We start from the raw sequence: 16,073 nt of genomic DNA on the forward strand, positions 1-16,073 counted from the left end.
TGCTCAGTTATGTGCTGTGTCCATCCGCTCCTGTGCTCAGTTCTGTGCTGTGTCCATCCACTCCTGTGCTCAGTTATGTGCTGTGTCCATCCGCTCCTGTGCTCAGTTATGTGCCGTGTCCATCCGCTCCTGTGCTCAGTTATGTGCTGTGTCCATCCACTCCTGTGCTCAGTTATGTCCAGTGTCCATCTGCTACTGTGCTCAGTTATGTGCTGTGTCCATCCGCTCCAGTGCTCAGTTATGTGCTGTGTCCATCCACTCCTGTGCTCAGTTATGTCCAGTGTCCATCCACTCATGTGCACAGTTATGTGCTGTGTCCATCCGCTCCTGTGCTCAGTTATGTGCTGCGTCCATCCGCTCCTGTGCTCAGTTATGTGCTGTGTCGATCCGCTCCTGTGCTCGGTTATGTCCAGTGTCCATCCACTCCTGTGCTCAGTTATGTGCTGTGTCCATCCGCTCCTGTGCTCAGTTATGTGCTGTGTCCATCCGCTTCTGTGCTCAGTTATGTGCTGTGTCCATCCGCTCCTGTGCTCAGTCATGTGCTGTGTCGATCCGCTCCTGTGCTCAGTTATGTCCAGTGTCCATCCACTCCTGTGCTCAGTTATGTGCTGTGTCCATCCGCTCCTGTGCTCAGTTCTGTGCTGTGTCCATCCACTCCTGTGCTCAGTTATGTGCTGTGTCCATCCGCTCCTGTGCTCAGTTATGTGCCGTGTCCATCCGCTCCTGTGCTCAGTTATGTGCTGTGTCCATCCACTCCTGTGCTCAGTTATGTCCAGTGTCCATCTGCTACTGTGCTCAGTTATGTGCTGTGTCCATCCGCTCCAGTGCTCAGTTATGTGCTGTGTCCATCCACTCCTGTGCTCAGTTATGTCCAGTGTCCATCCACTCATGTGCACAGTTATGTGCTGTGTCCATCCGCTCCTGTGCTCAGTTATGTGCTGCGTCCATCCGCTCCTGTGCTCAGTTATGAGCCATGACCATCCGCTCCTGTGCTCAGTTATGTGCTGTGTCCATCCGCTTCTGTGCTCAGTTATGTGCTGTGTCCATCTGCTCCTGTGCTCAGTTATGTGCTGTGTCGATCCGCTCCTGTGCTCGGTTATGTCCAGTGTCCATCCACTCCTGTGCTCAGTTATGTGCTGTGTCCATCCGCTCCTGTGCTCAGTTATGTGCTGTGTCCATCCGCTTCTGTGCTCAGTTATGTGCTGTGTCCATCCGCTCCTGTGCTCAGTCATGTGCTGTGTCGATCCGCTCCTGTGCTCAGTTATGTCCAGTGTCCATCCACTCCTGTGCTCAGTTATGTGCTTTGTCCATCCGCTCCTGTGCTCAGTTATGTGCTGCGTCTATCCGCTCCTGTGCTGGCGATGCATTTGTCCAACCGAGCGCGCCGAGCGCTTCGCTGCTGAGTGAAGAGAATGCATGTTAGTGGGGTCGCATATCAGCGCGGGGGGGGGGAGAGGGCCCGTCATGCGGGACGGAATTGCCCTGTGCTGGGTGTCCCCCCGCTGGCTAGTGTTAAGGGCTGTTGTGCAATTTTTCGCACAACTACAGCCCATGCTGAATTAGGTCCTTAGGAGCAATTGGCGTTCCGACCGTAAAAATGACATTGAAGATGCTGGCCCATGCACAGGGCCAGTCCATTTCAATCAGACAGAGGTGTTCGTGGGGTGGCAACGCTCCGTTGCCCAGGAGGAGACAGAGCGTTGCGGAGGCAGTGTCAGGAAAATGGAAATGTGGCGGGGGAAATGGGGGGCGTGGCGTGGCCGTGATCGAAGCAGCCGCTTCTATCAAAAAGATGGCGGTGCGACCGCAATTTCAGCATGGTTGCAGAGGGGGGCAGTTAGCATGCTGGGCGACCTTGCCCTGCGATGGGAGGCCCCCAGCATGCTAGGAAAAGGATAGCAAATTCTGCTGATTACTGAATTAGCCCCAGAGTCCTTAATCCTGAATATTGAATGACTGAAGTAGTACTATGTAGCTTTCTATACTGTATATAAGATTGTGAGTAATAGCCAACAAAATACAAAATGAGTTACAGGGTACGGGGCAGCTTGATAGCACAGTGGTGGGTATTGTTGCATTGGGTCCTTGTGTTCCAGGACTGCTAATTCATTGATTTCACATTGCAGGGTTTGTTGGATCTGGGGTTCTGCTTCAGTTTAAGTAGAATGAATGTAGAAATAGTTAATCTTTCAATTTATAGTAAGGACATTTTGCCAATGATCTGTGTGACTAGGTGGAATTTATACTGTTTATTCACATATTTCTTATTGCAAAACAAGGAAATGGGAAAGATATCAGCTCTGATGACAGTTCCAGAGAAGATCTGAAGGAAACGTCTGCAAATAAATGTTATTACACTGAACAATTTTGCTGCTGTTTTCTTTGTTCAACCACAAAGCTCTATCCTGAGGGCTTCTTACTTATTGCCACGCCACTAACCCTTCACTTACTATACACCTAACAAAGCAGTGAGCGTCCTCTACCTAAGGGTTATCTGAAATCTGCTTACACGTACTATCGGGGTCATTCCGAGTTGATCGCTAGCTGCTTTCGTTCGCAGCGCAGCGATCAGGCAAAAAACTGGCAGTTCTGCGCATGGGTATGCGGCGCAATGCGCATGCGCGTCGTACTCTTACAACAAACTATGTAGTTTCACACAAGGTTTAGCGAAGCTTTTCAGTCGCACTGCTGACCGCAGAGTGATTGACAGGAAGTGGGTGTTTCTGGGTGTCAACTGGCCGTTTTCAGGGAGTGAGAGAAAAAAACGCAAGCGTGCCAGATAAAAAAGTAGGCGTGGCTGGTGAAACGTAGGCGTGGCTGGCCGAATGCAGGGCGTGTTCGTGACGTCAAAACAGGAACTAAATAGTCTGCAGTGATCGCAAGCTAGGAGTAGGTCTGGAGCTACTCTGAAACTGCACAAAATGATTTTGTAGCCGCTCTGCGATTCTTTCGTTCGCACTTCTGCTAAGCTAAGATACACTCCCAGAGGGCGGCGGCATAGCGTTTGCACGGCTGCTAAAAGCAGCTAGTGAGCGAACAACTCGGAATGACCCCCTATAGGCCAAGTGCATACACAGTACAGTACATCAGTAAGGTCTCGGACAGGTGAAAGACACTGGACACTATGGGGATCAAGCTGGATTGAGCGTAACGTGCGTCTAAATTGCAAACGTACTGTATAATATATCCCACAAAATAAGCACATTGTACTTAGCGTGTGTATTACCCAGCATTCAATTGAAAGCATGGCAGGGTTTGTCACATGTTATTGCTCCATAATATACTACCTGTATACAGTATATGATACTCCTAGCTAGGCTACATTGTTTATTATGGTGCATGATACCCCAATATTTCACCCCACCTCAATCACAGCCCCTTGCAAGTGCCAGCCTGGTCATCCGGTAGTTACAGCCCATTACTATATATCTCCTCTGCGTTACAAGTTGCTGGTGTATAAATACCAGTTTTTAATATTATTGTCGTTTTCCATATAGAAAATTAAACAATAATAAGATTTGACTATTGAACAGAAGCTGCTGTGTCCAGTCAATGGCCCTGATTCAGAGTTGTACCCTGCAAATGTATACACAGCAAATGTGCAAAAATATGCAAATGTCGCAGACAGCGGGAATTGTACCGAGACGACCACTGAACACTTTGCCTACTGATGCCCACTGAACACTCCGGAAAAGCCCGGAGAGAGGACGCTGGAGGGAACTTCGGGGGGTGGGGCTGAGCTCTGACATCATTAAGCACCATCCCCACCTCAGTAAAAACGACGCGATTTGCGGGTCTGCGGGAAGAGGGTGAATTTCTTCATTTTAGCCCCTCACCCTCCCCATGGACACCCAAAAGCCGGAGATTATCTCTCCTTCCTGCCCGCTTCTCTAGGGTGCGGGCAGGATGCGGGAGATCTGCCAGCTCTTCTGGGGGTGCGGGGGGCTACCACAAAAATCGTGAACATCCCGCAAAACGAATCCCTGATCTGCACGCACCGCCAACCGGATCCTCCAGCTAGTGATGACTGTCGATCCGTCAGGGAATCGTAGAAATTATTTATTATTCCCAATTCTCCGGCCATCAGGGGATCAGGACATTTCCCCAATACATCTCAGATGTATGGGGGCCGTTACACAAATATATCAGTGTAGGTATCTGGATAATAAAGAATAAAAGATCCAAATAGTGTACTCTACACACAGCGATGGCGGAATAATGTACCATCCGCACTGTTTCCTTATATTTATGTATCAACGTTCACTTACATACTGTAGCGCCAGCATAGTCCATTGTGCTTTACAATCGGGAATATATGCAGATGAATATATTTTAAATCGTTGCAGATTATCAGATACTCGAGGAGATCAAGTGATGTTACACTCGTTGTCTAGTGCAGATTGTAAAATAAACAGGATACAGGGGGTCATTCCGAGTTGTTCGCTCGTTGCCGATTTTCGCTACGGAGCTATTAAGGCAAAAATGCGCATGCGCATGGTACGCAGTGCGCATGCGCTAAGTAATTTAGCACAAAATTTAGTAGATTTACTCACGTCCGAACGAAGAATTTCCATCGTTGAAGTGATCGTAGTGTGTTTGACAGCAAGTGGATGTTTCTGTGCGGAAACTGGCCGTTTTCTGGGAGTGTGCGGAAAAACGCAGGCGTGTCAGGGAAAAACAAGGGAGTGTCTGGAGAAACGGGGGACTGGCTGGTCGAACGCAGGGCGTGTTTGTGACGTCAAACCAGGAACGAAACTGACTGAGCTGATCGCAGTGTAGGAGTAAGTCTCGAGCTACTCAGAAACTGCTAAGAATTATTTATTCGCAATTCTGCTAATCTTTCGTTCGCAATTCTGCTAAGCGAAGATACACTCCCAGAGGGCGGCGGCCTAGCGTGTGCAATGCTGCTAAAATCTGCTAGCGAGCGAACAACTCGGAATGACCACCACAATACTGTGTAACATAATACACAATACAAATACATAATGTATATAAAAACTATACAAAATAAATAACAATACACAACTATAAATATTGTGGGTTCTTTTATTATTAATTTTACACTATACCAGATATATATCGAATAAATAAATGTAACCTCTGGTGTCATACATTCCGCCTTCACAGGACACCAGCGTTCCCAATAATCTGCAGGAAATTGTCCTGTAAACTAATCTTGACCAGTCTATTAAACAAATGAAATAGAAATAGCTCTAAATCATCATTGATGTGACGGCTGACTACCTACAGTAGGTGTTTGCATTTGTTGTAGCCCCCTCCCGCCACACATACACACACACACACACACACACACACACACACACACACACACACACTCCTACAGTACCTCATACCACTGGCCACTGGTAATCATCTTTCCAAAGAGCATTAAACTTTGACTTGTGCCTTCACCCTTCCGCTCGTCCAAACTTTCTACATTCTACTTACTTTTACTGTGTTGGTTCAGGCTCCTGGGACAGGGGACACCCAAAGCTTCCTATACAGTGAGTTATGAACCTCTGCAATCCGTCTGCTCTCAGGAGATTCTCTGAGAAACACCTTGAGCTGCCGGCAGACTATGTGAAGATGGGATTACACACATCTACAGCAAAAGAGGTGACCGGTGGCTCTTCCCACTAGAACGAATGCTATATACACAGCTAATGCGTCACAACATGTCTCTGGTGCCCTGAGGCACCTGGTTTCCAGTAACACAGAGACTGAACTATATGCATTAAGTCTTCCTCAAAAGTATATTTTGAAAGAGAAAAGCTTTTCTACTGTATACTGTATGTTGGAAACTTCTTCCTCTCTCGTGATCAATGGGTTTCATTACCAGTCAGATCTTATCAGATAAACTATAATCTTTTTTATTAAATGTATGCATATTATTTGTTGTTGTGTGAATATATTTGTATTGAATATAATACCCTCTGGTCTATTATCTTCTTCCTGTACATTGGAGCCATGGAAGCTGTAGGAGAGAGGATTGTTTCTTATCACCGATGAGCTAAAATCCAAGATTTATTCTGTACAGTATCTCCTGGGAGTTGTTCTATCCCTTAAGGATCATCACTTAGGGGCCTATTCATCATCGGATGTGGATTTCATACTAGGCACATGGGGCACGTGCCTAGGGGTGACACTTATTTTTATTTTATTTTGTAGCTAGTGAGAGAGGAGGTGGCAAAAGTCATTAAATTGTGGTGGTGGAGTTGGGGGGGTGAGGTTGGTGCTGCTTTGGCAGTCGGGAGGCATCGACATGAAGGGGGCAGAGACAAGATAGGGTGCAACTGATAATGTTAAATGTATCCCTAGCCGGACAGCCACCTATAATTAAGTATCCAACTTACCGTGAGTTGCGGCGGCAGATGCTAGAGTACTGGAACTAGTCCCTATTGCTCCGGTGCAGGGACAGCTGCTCTGATAATCAGATGACTCTGCGATCAGTAACACTAGCAGAGTTGCTTAGCCCCCCCTCCCGCAACAGGTTGCACATATGTAACTTGCAGTGGCACCTGCAAAATTATTTTACCACTTTTTTTTAAGGGTGTGGCCATGCCTTCCCAGATTTGGCCACACCCCCTTCAATACCCTTGCTTCTGAGGTCACGCATGCGCCGTTCTTGCAGTGAGGAGGCTGAGGAAGTCTCCACTCAGATCCCTCTTTTCACTCCAGACCCGGAATGGAGCAGTGAGAACAACTGCCATCTGAAGATGGCATTGATTCCCGCCGGTGCCGGCTCCAGGCATCTTCCAATAGAGCGGCCGAACAGGACGCCACACGTAATGGGTGCCGCTGTCTCTTGCCACCATATTGGAGCCAGATCCCTACAGCAGCAGCGTCCGTCCCGCGGGCCGCCTCCTAGCAGTTTAGCTTTGGCCCGCCTACAGCACTCCCCCTCGCCGTCACAACCACTGCTAGGAGGTGGGCGCAGGACGGATGCTGCTGCTGTCCCTTCCCGTGTACACTGTCACCAGAGCAGACCAGTTCTTCCTCTGCTGGCTGCTGTGAGGGTGCGGTGCATCTTGAAGCAATTGGTTACTCCTGAGTACCCACTCAAAGTAAGCCCTGCCGTAAGGGTATTTTTTTTTCTCGTATGGTGCACTGTTCTACTGGATAATGTGTATCTGGCACTGTGGAGGCATATAATGTGTATCTGGCACTGCTGGTGGCATATAATGTGTATCTGGCACTGTGAGGGCATATAATGTGTATCTGGCACTGTGGGGGCATATAATGTGTATCTGGCACTGCTGGGGCTCTGGCACTGCTGGGGGCATATAATGTGTATCTGGCACTATGGGGCATATAATGTGTATCTGACACTGTGGGGCATATAATGTGTATCTGACACTGTGGGGGCATATAATGTGTATCTGGCACTATGGGGCATATAATGTGTATCTGACACTGTGGGGCATATAATGTGTATCTGACACTGTGGGGGCATATAATGTGTATCTGGCACTATGGGGCATATAATGTGTATCTGACACTGTGGGGCATATAATGTGTATCTGACACTGTGGGGGCATATCATGTGTATCTGGCACTGCTGAGGGCATATAATGTGTATCTGGCACTGTGGGGCATATAATGTGTATCTGACACTGTGGGGGCATATAATGTACAAGGCCGCCCAGCATGCTGACCGCTTCTCCCCTACTTTATGAAGCAGAAATTGCGCTAACCTTGCAATTTCTGCTTTATAACAGAAATTAGTGATGGCTCCTGCCAACGCAGCTTATCTGCGCCCGCAGGAGCCCCGCTGCTGTGTTCACGATCACGGCAGCTGCGTGTGACATCACGCAGCCGCCGTGATCACGCCCCCATATGGCCACCTCCACCCCCCGTTCGCACCGCCCCCGCAATGCTCCATCTTCTCCCTGGAAACGGAGCATTGCCTGCCCCACTACCGCCTCTGCCTGATTGACAGGCAGAGGCGATCGCATATTCTGTCGCTCCCCCCGCAGAAAGTGTGGGTGCATGCGCCCGTGGAGCGATCATAAAAGTTCAGGTTGGAACGCGATTTGCGATCCAACCTGAATTAGCCCCTTTATGTGTCTGACACTATACTGGAGACATGTGTAAGGAATACTACTGTGGGCATTATGTGTATCTGACACTATACTGGAGACATATGTAAGGAACACTACTGTGGGCATTATGTGTATCTGACACTATACTGGAGACATGTGTAAGGAATAATACTGTGGGCATTATGTGTATCTGACACTATACTGGAGACATATGTAAGGAACACTACTGTGGGCATTATGTGTATCTGACACTATACTGGAGACATGTGTAAGGAACACTACTGTGGGTGTAACACTCCGATCGGGACTGTTTCAACTACTAGTAAATAAGTATATATTTTTGTATCGCTTCTATGTCCTTTATTATATCCAAGGAAGTTCTGTCTTCCGTTCTTCGCAGAGAGGCAAGTAAGAATTGCACGAGACTAGCAAAGAAACGTTGTGACGTAGTGTATTTATTACTTCTTCTGTTTATCGTATTGCAGGAATTTCAATATACCTGCAGACATTTCACCATATAATAATATAGAAACAACTGCCTATTGTTACAACGAATAAATAATCAATGAAGTAACGTTTTATTACACCGGAACCTAACTTCCGTCCTGGTTGTTATACCCGATGTCACCGGGACACCTAAAAGTAAAGGGGTTATTGCAACCTAAATCACATTACATGTACAGCATATTTACTATCAATAAATATGAATAATACATTCACTAATGCATTTACTTAATCCGTCAACAACATTAACCAATATTCTCTTCCTATAGTATAATGTCTTTGTTGGTCTATCTGAGTACTCTGTTCTTCTCGTTGGTGCACATTAACTTACGGGGCTGGCCAGTAAAGGGTTGTATATCCCACTTATAAAGTTATGGTATTCTCCTCCTCCTATAGGATGGCTAACCCGTGACCCTGAAATGTAATCCCCAACCCCGGTCCCTCAATCTGTCCAAGTTCTTGCGGAGCAGTTATCTCCTACAAAGAGATTAATGTAGCATATTTGTAACCCTGCTCTATTTCTATTAATCTTCTGATAGAGCAAGAGGAAAAGGTACAGTTAGTAGAGCAGAAGTTGAGAGCGAAGCAATTAGTCTTAGCTGCTGGTAGTGCGATTAGTAGGGTTTTAGTTGACGAGGTTGCAATAGCATTATAGTATGAGCGCAACGTGGATTATTACTTCTAAGGCAAATATGCAAAGAGTTTAGTAGTGTTGCCCTTAACTATAGTGCTGTTTAGTGCTGGATATAATTCATTACCGTCTGCGGACACCGAGTTTCATTAACTTAACTCTCTCTTTGGTACTCCTTTACACTCCGTCTGGCACTCTCACATAGAATTGAAATAAAAGTTCCAAGTTAAGGATATATAATGTTATTGATCTACAGATAGCAAAGGTAATGATAAATTCACTGCAGCTCTGCAGTGTTAGCAGTAACTATTTTTCTGTTCAAGTCGAATTACACTGTTTTCCTGCTCTGGGCTAGACTGCAACAATGTGTCTGTTCAAGCTGAATTACATAGATTTCTTCTCTTGGCTAGACTGCAACAAAGTGTCGATGTGTAATACCTAAAACAAGGCACCAGTCCTGCCTTCTGGCTGTCAGTCTAAGCTGGTAACACCTTTTCTAGGCCAGTTTAGTGCAATGGGTGCCGCCCGCTATCTGTAATGGAGCCTCCGATTTGCCCGCCTCCCGCTGTCACTCACCGCTCCAGAGATGTCGGGGAATTCCGCCCCGCCTCTGATTCAGTCACCACTCAATTGCGCTGGGCCAACATGAAGACGCCTCCTCCCTTCCGCCCAGCAAGGGCGGTACGAATCACGATAGCCGCTGCCCCAGCCTGATCACGGAGGTCTTCGTACGGCACACTGCTCCAGGGTCCCGGCCGGGTCTCAGCTACTCGTATCGCGGAAGGTACCGGAGTATAGGGTCACACCTCCATTCAGGGCCGGGTGTCGGATCTCAGCGTGACGCAGGTCTTTTAGGGCTCCAGGCTCCTCTACGGGTCCTTCCTCTGGCCGTAAGTCTCAGCGGTTTCTCCCCAACGGTTCCCCCTCAGCTCTCCTTTTTAACATCTCCTCTGTGTGACCCGGATTGATCCCCCAGCCGTTATCCGCACGAGCTGATTAAGTTTGTTTCCAATCACATAAACAAAAAACCCCCTTCCTGGGCATGGGTCCGTCTCAGCCGCATCCACAGTTATTACAACCCCGTTATCTGGGGCAGTCCACCTCCCCTCAGTGAGGGGGACATCCATGAGCCAAACTGCACCTTATGGGGGCAATTATAAACTTATTTTAAAATCCCTCTGTGAGGGCATTGTTATATAAATTAAGTTTTGATTTTACTTATTTATATGTATACACAATACAAGAACAAAACTAAGCATAACTGTACTTGTACAGGGACTATACTTCTACAGTACACAGTGGGTTTAACTGGGTATTACATACTGTCCTGCTGGAAATATGCGTGCATTCCTTTACCTCTTCCCTACTGAATTCTAATTCATGTTTAACTATTACAATAATACTTTAGTATCGGCATCTAAGAGGTATACTCCTTTTGTACTCCTCTCTGATCTCCTCAATTTCGGCTGAGAATCGGTTATATTATGATCCTCTATCCCTACTACGCCAGGTACCATTGTTGGAGAATCAGGAACCTCATAACTTTGATTCTCTATCGCATTAGGTTGGGACATTACGAACTCATTGGTGGTGCTTTCACTAATGGAACTTCCAGCACCTGTCACTACTGGCCAGAACAATCCCATTATACCCATGGGATCACTTACATCAAAAACTGTAGTTGCACTCGACCTCTCTGCCTTTTCTTCGCTGTCAATGCTATCCAGTGCAGTGGGATTTCGACATTTTCTCAATTGGTTATGATGGACTACTAGGGACGATTCACCCTGATCCTTGGAAATTCTATACACTGCAACCTCGGGACGTGGAATTTCAATTATGATGTAAGGCGTTAGTTCCCAGTAACTGTCCAGTTTACTTCGACGCTGATTATTCTTCTTCCAGACATCATCACCCACTCTTAACAACTCAGCCAAAGCAGTCTCATTGTAGTAATCAGCTTGACGACGGCATACGTCATTCATTCTTTGATCAACTATGGACTGTGCTGTTTTCAACCTCCGGTGATGTTCCTTTACCCAATCATTGTGCGAAACTTCTCCCTGAGCTTTTTCTGGGGATATATCCAATTTCAGATCCATATGTAGTTTTCCTTCCCGTCCAAACAGCAAATAAAATGGGGTATATCCTGTGGAACTATGTTTTGTATTGTTGTACACAAAAGTAATCTCTGGAAGTAGAGTAGGCCATTCATAGCGCTCCAGTAGGGGAATTGTTCTTAACATGTTAATTAAGGTTCGATTCATTCTTTCGCATCATCCATTGCATTAGGGGTGGTAAGCAGTCGTTCTTAATTTCTTGCATCCATATAAATCACACAGTTCTTGAAACAGTCAGTATTAAATATGAATAATACATTCACTAATGCATTTACTTAATCCGTCAACAACATTAACCAATATTCTCTTCCTATAGTATAATGTCTTTGTTGGTCTATCTGAGTACTCTGTTCTTCTCGTTGGTGCACATTAATTTACGGGGCTGGCCAGTAAAGGGTTGTATATCCCACTTATAAAGTTATGGTATTCTCCTCCTCCTAGAGGATGGCTAACCCGTGACCCTGAAATGTAATCCCCAACCCCGGTCCCTCAATCTGTCCAAGTTCTTGCGGAGCAGTAATCTCCTACAAAGAGATTAATGTAGCATATTTGTAACCCTGCTCTATTTCTATTAATCTTCTGATAGAGCAAGAGGAAAAGGTACAGTTAGTAGAGCAGAAGTTGAGAGCAAAGCAATTAGTCTTAGCTGCTGGTAGTGCGATTAGTAGGGTTTTAGTTGACGAGGTTGCAATAGCATTATAGTATGAGCGCAACGTGGATTATTACTTCTAAGGCAAATATGCAAAGAGTTTAGTAGTGTTGCCCTTAACGATAGTGCTGTTTAGTGCTGGATATAATTCATTACCGTCTGCGGACACCGAGTTTCATTAACTTAACTCTCTCTTTGGTACTCCTTTACACTCCATCTGGCGCTCTCACAAGTTAAGGATATATAATGTTATTGATCTACAGATAGCAAAGGTAATGATAAATTCACTGCAGCTCTGCAGTGTTAGCAGTAACTATTTTTCTGTTCAAGTCGAATTACACTGTTTTCCTGCTCTGGGCTAGACTGCAACAATGTGTCTGTTCAAGCTTTCAAGCTGAATTACATAGATTTCTTCTCTTGGCTAGACTGCAACAAAGTGTCGATGTGTAATACCTAAAACAAGGCACCAGTCCTGCCTTCTGGCTGTCAGTCTAAGCTGGTAACACCTTTTCTAGGCCAGTTTAGTGCAATGGGTGCCGCCCGCTATCTGTAATGGAGCCTCCGATTTGCCCGCCTCCCGCTGTCACTCACCGCTCCAGAGATGTCGGGGAATTCCGCCACGCCTCTGATTCAGTCACCATTCAATTGCGCAGGGCCAACATGAAGATGCCTCCTCCCTTCCGCCCAGCAAGGGTGGTATGAATCACGATAGCCGCTGCCCCAGCCTGATCACGGAGGTCTCCGCACGGCACACTGCTCCAGGGTCCCGGCCGGGTCTCGGCTACTCGTATCGCGGAAGGCACCGGAGTATAGGGTCACTGTTAGGGTCTCCTGCCCTGTGCTGCCACGTCGTCATGGCAACCGGGAGACAAGTGCTAGCGGAGTAACCTGAGCGCAGCTGATACTCCGGTTCGGGTCTTTTGCTGTGCAGTGGTTGCAGGCATGGGATCCGGTGCTGGTTTTTGTGCTCACAGTCTGTGAGGTCTGAGGGGGGCGTGGACAGCACCTGCTTTATAAGGCCTCTTCTCAGGTTAAGCAGATGCTGCTGAATCTTTGTTGGTTAGTCAGTTCATGAAAGTTAGCCAGTACTGTGTAGCTTTGTATTTTGTTGTTGCTTACTGCAAATAGGCCTGGGCATTTGGTACTACACTCTGCCAATCCAGACCTAGCAGTAAGACTGGAGTCAGTCGTTTAGCCTGCTGAGGTTCTTTTGCTATTCTGTGAACCCAGCAGGTTTGTGGCTGTACTTTCAGACCTGCCTGCATAATCCTCTCTCACTGTGCAGGGCGTCCATGTGTCAGTTTAGTGGCAGTAAGCTGAACCTGGGCCCTGCAAGTGAGAATTAGGATTGTGGAGACTCTCCTTGTGTCTATTATTCCATCTCTGACCAAGGAGTTTACTGCCACACCCGTTGGTAACCCTTTAGGGTTTTGCTGTTGCCCTTAGCAACAGCATTTCGGGTTCTCTACGTATTAAAACACAACATCTTGCTTTTTCCATCTGAGCATTTCTAATACTAGGGAGACACCCAGTTTCTTAGCCTCTGGGCTTCTCTGTTCACTCTGTGTTGGTTTTGTTACCCTATCACCTTCTGTGTACGTTATGTCATATTTCCCAGTCTGTCTGTGAGTTCATTTGTTTTGCATCCCTCTCTGTTCAGACACCAGTACATTCCTGCAGGCACTGGTGTGTATAACAGTTCAAACACCAGTACATTCCTGCAGGCACTGGTGTGCATAACATATTCAGCAGCCAAATACTCCTGTTGAAATTTTGTGGGAATATGGAGCATACCCCTCAAAATACGTTGCAACAGGTGGTCGATCAGGTGCAGGTCCTGACTCGTCAATTTAATGATTTGTCCATTAAAATGCACACCTCCCAGGCCGCTGGCGGAGCTCCCGCAGCAGCAGCACCTTCAGGGGTTAAGGAGCCGAAAGTAAATCTTCCGGATCGTTTTTCTGGAGATCGCTCGCAGTTCTTTTGTTTCAAGGAGAGCTGCAAGTTATATTTCCAGCTTAGGCCTCAGTCTTCTGGGTCAGAGATTCAGCGGGTGGGCATAGTGATTTCCTTGCTACAAGGAGACCCACAGGTCTGGGCATATGGGTTGCAGCCTGACTGTCCGTCGCTTAAAAGTGTTGATGCTTTTTTTACGGCACTGGGCATGTTGTATGATGACCCTGACAAGACGGCCTCAGCCGAGGCTCAGATTTCGATCCTTAAGCAAGGGCGAAGGCCAGTTGAGGTTTACTGTACGGAGTTTCGGAGGTTGGCCCATGATACCCAGTGGAATGACCCAGCCCTGAGACACCAGTACCGAAGAGGTCTTTCTAACCAGATAAAAGACCAACTGGTACAATATCCCTTGCCTGATAGCTTGGATCAGCTCATGCAGTTATCCATCCGGGTGGATAGACGGCTGAGAGAGCGTAGGCTTGAAAGGGAGACCAAGGTTTCCTTCTTTCCCAAGGGAACCTCAGACTCTGAGGAATTTTCCGAGGAGCCTATGCAGATTGGGGCTACCCGCCTCTCCTCGCGTGAGAAGACGCGGAGGAGACAGCAGGGGTTGTGTTTGTACTGTGGGAATAAGGGTCATGTGGTAGTATCATGCCCAGAAAAGCCGGAAAACTTCAGGGCCTGAGGGTGATGGGAAATATCCTGTCAGGCCAGAAGTCAGAATTTCCCAAGAAGACTTTTATCATTCCGGTGACCTTGAAGATCCTCGGTCAAACTGTCAAGACTGAGGCCTTTGTGGACAGTGGGGCCGACGGGGTTTTTATGTACCGCCAATTCGCCCTGAAACACTCTGTTTCCTTAGTACCCTTGGCGTCGGAAATTGAGATTTGTGGGTTAAACGGGGAACCATTATCCCAGGGTAAAATTACCTCTTGCACTAGCCAGATTTCTTTGTTTATTGGAGCCACACACTCTGAAAAATTGTCCTTTTATGTGACTGTCTGTACTTTTGCCCCATTGGTGTTGGGGTTACCCTGGTTAAGGGCCCACAATCCTCAATTTGACTGGGTCTCTGGGGAGATTCTTAGTTGGGGTACTGATTGTTTCAGGAGTTGCTTGAGCCTTCCAGTCAGGCTCTCGCAGCTAAGTTTGCCAGGATTGCCAGATTTTGCGGACGTGTTCTCCAAAAAAGTTGCAGAGGTACTACCTCCCCATCGCCCCTATGACTGTGCCATTGATTTGTTGCCGAATGCTAAGCTTCCCAAGAGCAGGTTGTACTCCCTGTCACGTCCTGAGACTCAGGCTATGGCAGAGTACATTCAGGAGAACTTGGCTAAAGGATTTATCAGACCTTCACAGTCTCCAGTTGGGTCGGGGTTCTTCTTCGTGGGTAAAAAGGACGGTTCATTGCGACCCTGCATCGACTTCAGGGAATTGAACCGTATCACGATTAAAAACTCATACCCACTGCCTCTCATTTCGGTCTTGTTTGACCAGCTTCGTACTGCCACCATTTTTTCTAAGATTGACCTACGCGGTGCGTACAATCTAATCCGAATAAGAGAGGGGGATGAATGGAAGACTGCCTTTAATACCCACTCAGGGCATTATGAATATTTGGTGATGCCTTTTGGGCTCTGTAATGCCCCGGCAGTCTTCCAGGATTTCATGAACGATGTGCTCAGGGAATATTTGGATAGATTCTTAGTTGTATACTTAGATGACATCCTAATCTTCTCCCATTCCCTGGAGGAACATCGGAAGCATGTACGCTTAGTCCTCCAGAAACTCAGAGACCACCGGCTTGGGGCGAAGCTGGAGAAGTGCGAATTTGAAGTTCAGCAAATCGCATTTCTAGGATATATTATCTCCCCAGAAGGTTTCCAAATGGAGGGTTCCAAGGTACAGGCAGTCCTGAATTGGGTGCAGCCCACTAGTTTGAAGGCGCTTCAGCGTTTCCTGGGCTTTGCAAATTTTTATAGACGATTTATCGCTGGATTTTCGTCTATAGTGGCGCCCTTGGTGGCACTCACTAAGAAAGGGGCGGATGTTGCTCACTGGTCTCGTGAGGCCAAAGCGGCTTTTGCCCGTCTCAAAAGGGCATTTGTCTCGGCCAAGGTGCTGCGACACCCAGATCCAGAGCGTCCTTTTGTGGTGGAGGTGGATGCCTC

The 16,073-nt window shown here is 47.1% G+C and overlaps 1 protein-coding gene across 3 annotated transcripts in view; it reads right to left on the reverse strand.

The window, feature by feature from the left end:
• The window catches only part of LOC134910652 (calpain-13-like), a 157,197-nt gene extending 151,567 nt beyond the window's left edge, over positions 1-5,630 (reverse strand). For all 3 annotated transcript variants that reach the window (XM_063918941.1, XM_063918942.1, XM_063918939.1), the window contains exon 1: positions 5,449-5,630. The gene's annotated coding sequence lies outside the window, so the exon portion shown is untranslated. The remainder of the gene's footprint in view (positions 1-5,448) is intronic.
• Positions 5,631-16,073: the final 10,443 nt, after the last annotated feature.

This window comes from Pseudophryne corroboree, chromosome 4 (genome assembly GCF_028390025.1).
Source record: "Pseudophryne corroboree isolate aPseCor3 chromosome 4, aPseCor3.hap2, whole genome shotgun sequence".
NCBI classification, from domain to species: Eukaryota; Metazoa; Chordata; class Amphibia; order Anura; family Myobatrachidae; genus Pseudophryne; species Pseudophryne corroboree.